General features: G+C 50.0%; 1 protein-coding gene across 7 annotated transcripts in view; it reads right to left on the bottom strand.

Moving 5' to 3' along the window:
• YPEL5 (yippee like 5) overlaps window positions 1-497 on the bottom strand; it is a 12,663-nt gene extending 12,166 nt beyond the window's left edge. For 3 of the 7 annotated variants that reach the window (XM_014950977.1, XM_014950981.1, XM_014950982.1), the window contains exon 1: window positions 404-497. The gene's annotated coding sequence lies outside the window, so the exon portion shown is untranslated. The remainder of the gene's footprint in view (window positions 1-403) is intronic. The other 4 variants (XM_014950980.1, XM_014950983.1, XM_014950978.1 and 1 more) reach the window with 3 other exon arrangements.
• Between the last annotated feature and the right edge of the window lie 5,020 nt (window positions 498-5,517).

Raw genomic sequence — 5,517 nt, 5'->3', positions numbered from 1 at the left:
TTGCCGCCGCCCCGCCGGGGAGGAGAACCGGCGGTGCCGGGCCGGGGGAGGAAGTTGTGGCCGCGGCGGGGAGGGGGTGCTCGGTGCCGGCCCTGGGCGGAGGGCCGGGCAGGAAGGCTGGGCGGCGCTGGGAGACGCTGACGGAGGAGAGGAACGGGGTGGGGGAAGGCCAGCGCTTTGTCGCGGCGCCGGGCCGCACCGGGACAAGCAGGGCCGGCGCTTCCCCCCCGCCCCTACGCGCTACCGGGGCCGGAGGGGCTCGCTCGGGGCTACCGCCGCGGCCCGAGAGACAAGGTGCCGCGGCCCGGAGCGGCGACCGTCACCTCCCTTCCCCAGCCACCAGCCTCCCGCCCCGGCCTCCCCAGGCAGCGCGGGGCAGCGGCGCGGCCCCCCGTCCGGTTACCTGGAGCAGGGGAGCGGCGGCGGCGGCTCCGTGCCCGGTGTCTTCCCCCCGCCCTCCACAGCCCCGACGCTCCAGCTCGGCGGCGCGGCTCCGCCCCCCGATGGCCCCGCCCCCCCGCCGCACGTCAATCATCGACGCTGCCCAGGCTCCGCCCCCGGCTCGCCCCGCCCCCGGGCGCCTCACGGCGGCGGTGAGGGGCGGCCCTCAGCGCCTCGAAGACGGGCGGGACCGCTCAGCCCTTCTCCGCCCAACTTCCCCCCCTCGCCAGGCGCCTGACAGTCCACCACCTCGGCCCTGGTGCCCTCGGTTCCTCCCACTTTCCTCTCAGACCCCCTCTCCCCTCAGAAACCCCCAGTCCTGCCCTCCGCCCCAGCGCCTTGGCCTGCCCTGGCCTCGAGCTTCACCCTGCCCTCAGCCCTGAGCGGGTTTGAGGCGGGAAAAGGCGCCGAGGTGACAATGGGCCTCATCGCCACCTCAGCGAAGCTGTGACTGGCAGCGCTCGCAGCATTTCAGGCCGCTCAGGTCGAAATCTGCATAGACAGCTTAAATGTTGCCCATGATGGAGTTGAAAGATCGGGGAAGAACGAGGTAAAACGTTTGAGGCCCTTCTCGGCCACTGGTTGCAAGTGTCGTCAATTCCCTGCCAGTTTTAATGGCTCGTTGCTCACGCACAGATCACACCCTTGGCAAATAAATAGTGGTCCTGGCCAAAGCACAATGGAAAAAAACATCCTTTTGAGTTATTGGTTATGAAAAAAGGCATGAAAAGGGGTGGTTTTTTCCTTCTCCTATGGGGAAGCCATGACATTTTAAGGATTTCTGTTCTAATATCACCTCCATGTTAGAGAAAGTGTATTTTTCCTTTACGGTGATTGCTGGGTCTCTCTGTGTGGTATCACCAGAGGAGCTGCAGTAATTGCAGGAAGAAATGACTCGGCAGGACTCTTCTGTCATTTCGTATCAAAGGCAAACTCTGTGAACGTATGGCAGGCAGCACATACTTAAATGCCCAGCTGTTCTTCAGCTTGTGTCTTCTTGCATGGATTCTGTCTTTGACCATTAGAAATAGCTAGGTGAAGGGGTACACAACCACCTGCATGAGGGTAGACAGTCAGCAATGGGTCAATATCGATATGTTAAGAACTGCTGTTTGCTTTGGGCAGACTTCAGATCTCTTCAGTGTGGTCGGCTGTGGCCTTATCCTGAACAGAGCTGAGCATTAACATTTCTCATTGACCTGTCATCAACCTCTTTAGATCATGCAAAGGAAGCAAAAAGTGTTGGAGCAGTCTGTCAGACAATCACCTCTTAGATAATGGCGTGGTGACAACAAAAGTACTAAGAATATTAGAAGGAAGCCATAAAGACTGTGCCTGGAGTCCCATTTACCACCAGCAAACAGGAAATAATTGGTCTAAACATGCCCTGTTTATTAACAGATTGACCTGACCTGCTGTTGTGACTTGCTGAGTAACTGTGAGCTTTGTCCCTGGTGGATCTGCTCAGTCTCATCACAGGAACAATATGAAGGGTCACATCTTAATCACCTTCGCAAAGCTCCCACAGAGATCACTGTAAACAAAGCCAAAACAAGAGGAAAAAGAGAGGCAAAGCAATGGTGCTTTAGTTGGCGTCAGTGACTGGGTCTTACCTAGGGACCCGTGAGCTCTCTGCTTTGCTTTGCTGCTGAGGCACCCCCATTCCTGGGCAAGTCAGTTCTTTTTGCCTCATTTTCCCTCTGGAAAATGGAGAGAGTAATGCTACCTGCCTTCCTGAGCAGTTGCAGGTTTGCTTAAGTACTGAACTCCAGTCTGGGCATGTGGAGGGGATGTATGTTTAAGCATTGCAATCGTCATAATAATATTACCATGAAAATAAAACAAAGCCCAAACCTATGAATAGTATTAAATTCTCCACAATAGGAAGGGTAGCTGTACCAATCAGAAAGAAACCAAATTGACCATGAGACAAGCAGGGAATGGATTAGCCTGTGCTTGACAGATGGTGCCAGGGACTGATGTTTTTATTTCCCTTGCAGAGGAGCTTAGAGAAGGGGGACAGGGGAGGGTGAGGTAGGGCACGTTTATTAGAACAAAACAGCAGGCTGTAGCAGCTCCACTCAAACCCACCAAAAATACCAAAAGCAATTTCCAATTAGTTTGTAAGGGACAAGCTACATATCAGCTACAGGGTGAAAAACAGGAACAGCAATATTATACCACATGGGCTCTTTTAATTTTCAAAGCAGCCTGCACACATTAATTAATCCTCCTCTGACATAGGGAAACGCAGTGCAGTCAGCAGTTTATTCCTTTACTTCTTATGCCAGGATTTGGGAAGACCCTGGGCCTTTTCCGCAGCTGATTCATATCATGATAGCTCAAATGACTCTGGGAGAGCCAGTCCTTGGTGCAGCATTACTGAGCAGAAAAATCTGTGCTAGGTCTGGAACTTAATGAACCAGAGAAAGGGGAGATACCTGCACTCAACAGCCTTAGTAAGGTCCACTTTTAATATTTGTCCCATCTAAATCCATTTTCCAGTGCTGTGAGCAACACTCTAGGAAGCATTTCAGAGAAAATTAGGTGACTGAGGAATTAATCACAGCCTCAGAAAATAATTGTGCAGTGAAACTCAGACACCAACATATTGATCTAATTAAAACCTGTGACAAAACTTCAGTGGAATTCAGCAGGACCTGGGTTTGTCCCATTGAATTAGTGTCAGGGCTTGGGGGCTGCTTACGCAGACCTTCTCTTGTTAAAGAGAATATGTTACAGCTTAGTGGTTTTTATTCCTGCTCAGTCTCTAGAACTACTATTAATTTTCCAGTACACTTGTGGATTCCTGCATGGCAAAGCTGAGCCTTCCAAACCAGGCGTGCCCGAGGTGGGACAATGATCCAGTGGGATTTTCCATTGCTGTTTCTCCCAGACCCAGGATTTGTGGCAGCAGAGAGGAGGCAGCTGAAATACAGAGCCAGACTTACAGGCTGTGATCTCTCTGAGAAGGAAGCTTGACTCCTAGATGCCCCCTCTCTGTGCCTTCTCAACTTTGCCTTGTGCCAAAGGCTGGGTTCATCCTGTGAGCTGCTCTTGTTATTTGAAAGTGGCTACTGATAGCCTGTGGTTTTCAGTGGGGATGGTACAGCCCGCAGCTTCATTCTCATAAAACAAGCCTACTGACACACAAAAAACCCTTAATTACCTTTCATTTCCCCTCACAAGCTGACATGTATAGCTTTTGGCTTACCTGAAAGCTGACATGGGCACAAGCGCTATTTACAGATACTCGTGGCTTACCTGAAAGCTGACATGGGCACAAGTGCTATTTACAGATACTTCAGATGGCTGTGTTTTGCAAGGGGAAATTATTTATATAACTAATGTCAACATCAGAAGACGAAGATGAGTGATGAAAAGGTCCCTCCGTGCCCCCTCCATAACGGCAAAGCTGGTCTCATTACCCTGGCACCGTACCTAGTAGCTCTTCGCAGATTTTAAAAGGTGTTTAAGTGCAAAATTCCAAAACACCTGGAAACCATATCAGAGAAAGAACTTAATGTCCAAAGAGGGACTCAGAATTTATGTGTGATTATTAATATGCCAGGAACAGAGACAGTAAGCGGGCCTGATACCAGGGAATGCATAACCCTCTCCTGCAGAAATGAAGACAACTCATTGCAAACACGGCAGTTCAGGGAGGCAGGCGGAGGGACATAAATCACCCCAAAGCTAGTCAGTATTGCAGTAGGCAGGACTCACTAGCAAAGAAAGCAAGGATGCTCACTAGGATGGGTAGTGATAAAAACTTATCAAAGATGGGATGGGGATCTTGCAGGTTTTTTGCATTGTTAGGCCTTTGGTTTTTTTGGTCTTCCATGGTGGATGATGATTACTGAAATAAGGAGAGCTCTCAGGCTGTGGGTCTCCTGGAAGAGGTCAGGCTGATTATTGTTCTTTCTGTATACAGGCTCCCATAACCACAATATCTTGCCAAAGGACAGAGTCATTGGAAAACGTTTAGAAACTTGACCCCACTCAGCAGATCACAAGAGGCTTGGAAGACAGGCTACCTGAACGATAGCTCCAAGCTTGTGCTTTCCTCTGCTGCTGTCTCACAAATCACTGCACAGTGGCAGTGCTTTCCAAGAGCATATGAGTTATCGGTCTTTAATTTGGGGGGAAATTCTATCAGTTGTCCAGCACACGGATGGCAGCCATCTGCTAATGCCACTTCCTCCACACAAAGTCTTGGTCTGATGGACACTTGTGAGTGGAGAGAGGATGCCATGGGGCAGTGCTCCATTGATCAGCTGAGCTGAACCAGGCAAGTCATGATCCAGCTGCCACCCGCCCTGTATTTTACAGCAGGTGATTTCAAGTGAGCTTTCATCCCTCAGCTGAGAAGGTAAAGCTGGACCCATTCCTTTGGCACAGAAAAACATCACAACAGCTGCCTACCAGGAGAGGAGATAAACATTTTGGGGGAGAGCAGCTATGCCAATGCACGTGGACTTCATCAAACAGTCTGGGCTCTCCCTATTGTTTGTGAGCACTGGATGAGAACAAAGACAGATTGGGCTAGAAAGGCCCCCACACGGAGACATTCAGAGCACATACAGAATAGGACACTTTAAATGCCACAGTGCATCACCCTTTTTGGATATAATCAGAGGAATCTACTAGCTTGAGAATATGTACACACATATACACCCGAGGCCTTATTAATTCTCGTAACTTTCTTTTTGGTTGCACTTACCAAGAGGTGGAACCAGTGGTCCCTTACAATTGTCACTCGATAGTCAGGAGTGAGGAAAAAAAAAATCTTTGTAGCATTGACATTCTTTTTCATGCACTGTTCCTAGAGCTCTGGGTAGGATTTCCCAGCTACAGTCAACACAGCATTCCCTTGAAGGTCTTGGAGCCAATTCAGTATTGTTATCAGTCTTTTTAACAGTACAACCCCTGCTGAGGAGGCACACTTTTGGGTGTCGAAGGTATTTAAAGGAAGAAAGCCAGCCTTACTACCTTTTTGTTCATAGATATCTACCCAAAGACCATAGATATCTACCAAAGATGCTAAATTCAGGGGAAGCAGAGAGCAAAAGGCAA

This window comes from Calidris pugnax, unplaced genomic scaffold (assembly GCF_001431845.1).
Source record: "Calidris pugnax isolate Ruff unplaced genomic scaffold, ASM143184v1 scaffold24, whole genome shotgun sequence".
In the NCBI taxonomy this organism is placed as follows: domain Eukaryota; kingdom Metazoa; phylum Chordata; class Aves; order Charadriiformes; family Scolopacidae; genus Calidris; species Calidris pugnax.
The sequence above is the reverse complement of the archived record's forward strand: the minus strand, read 5'-3'. Positions and strand labels throughout refer to the sequence as shown.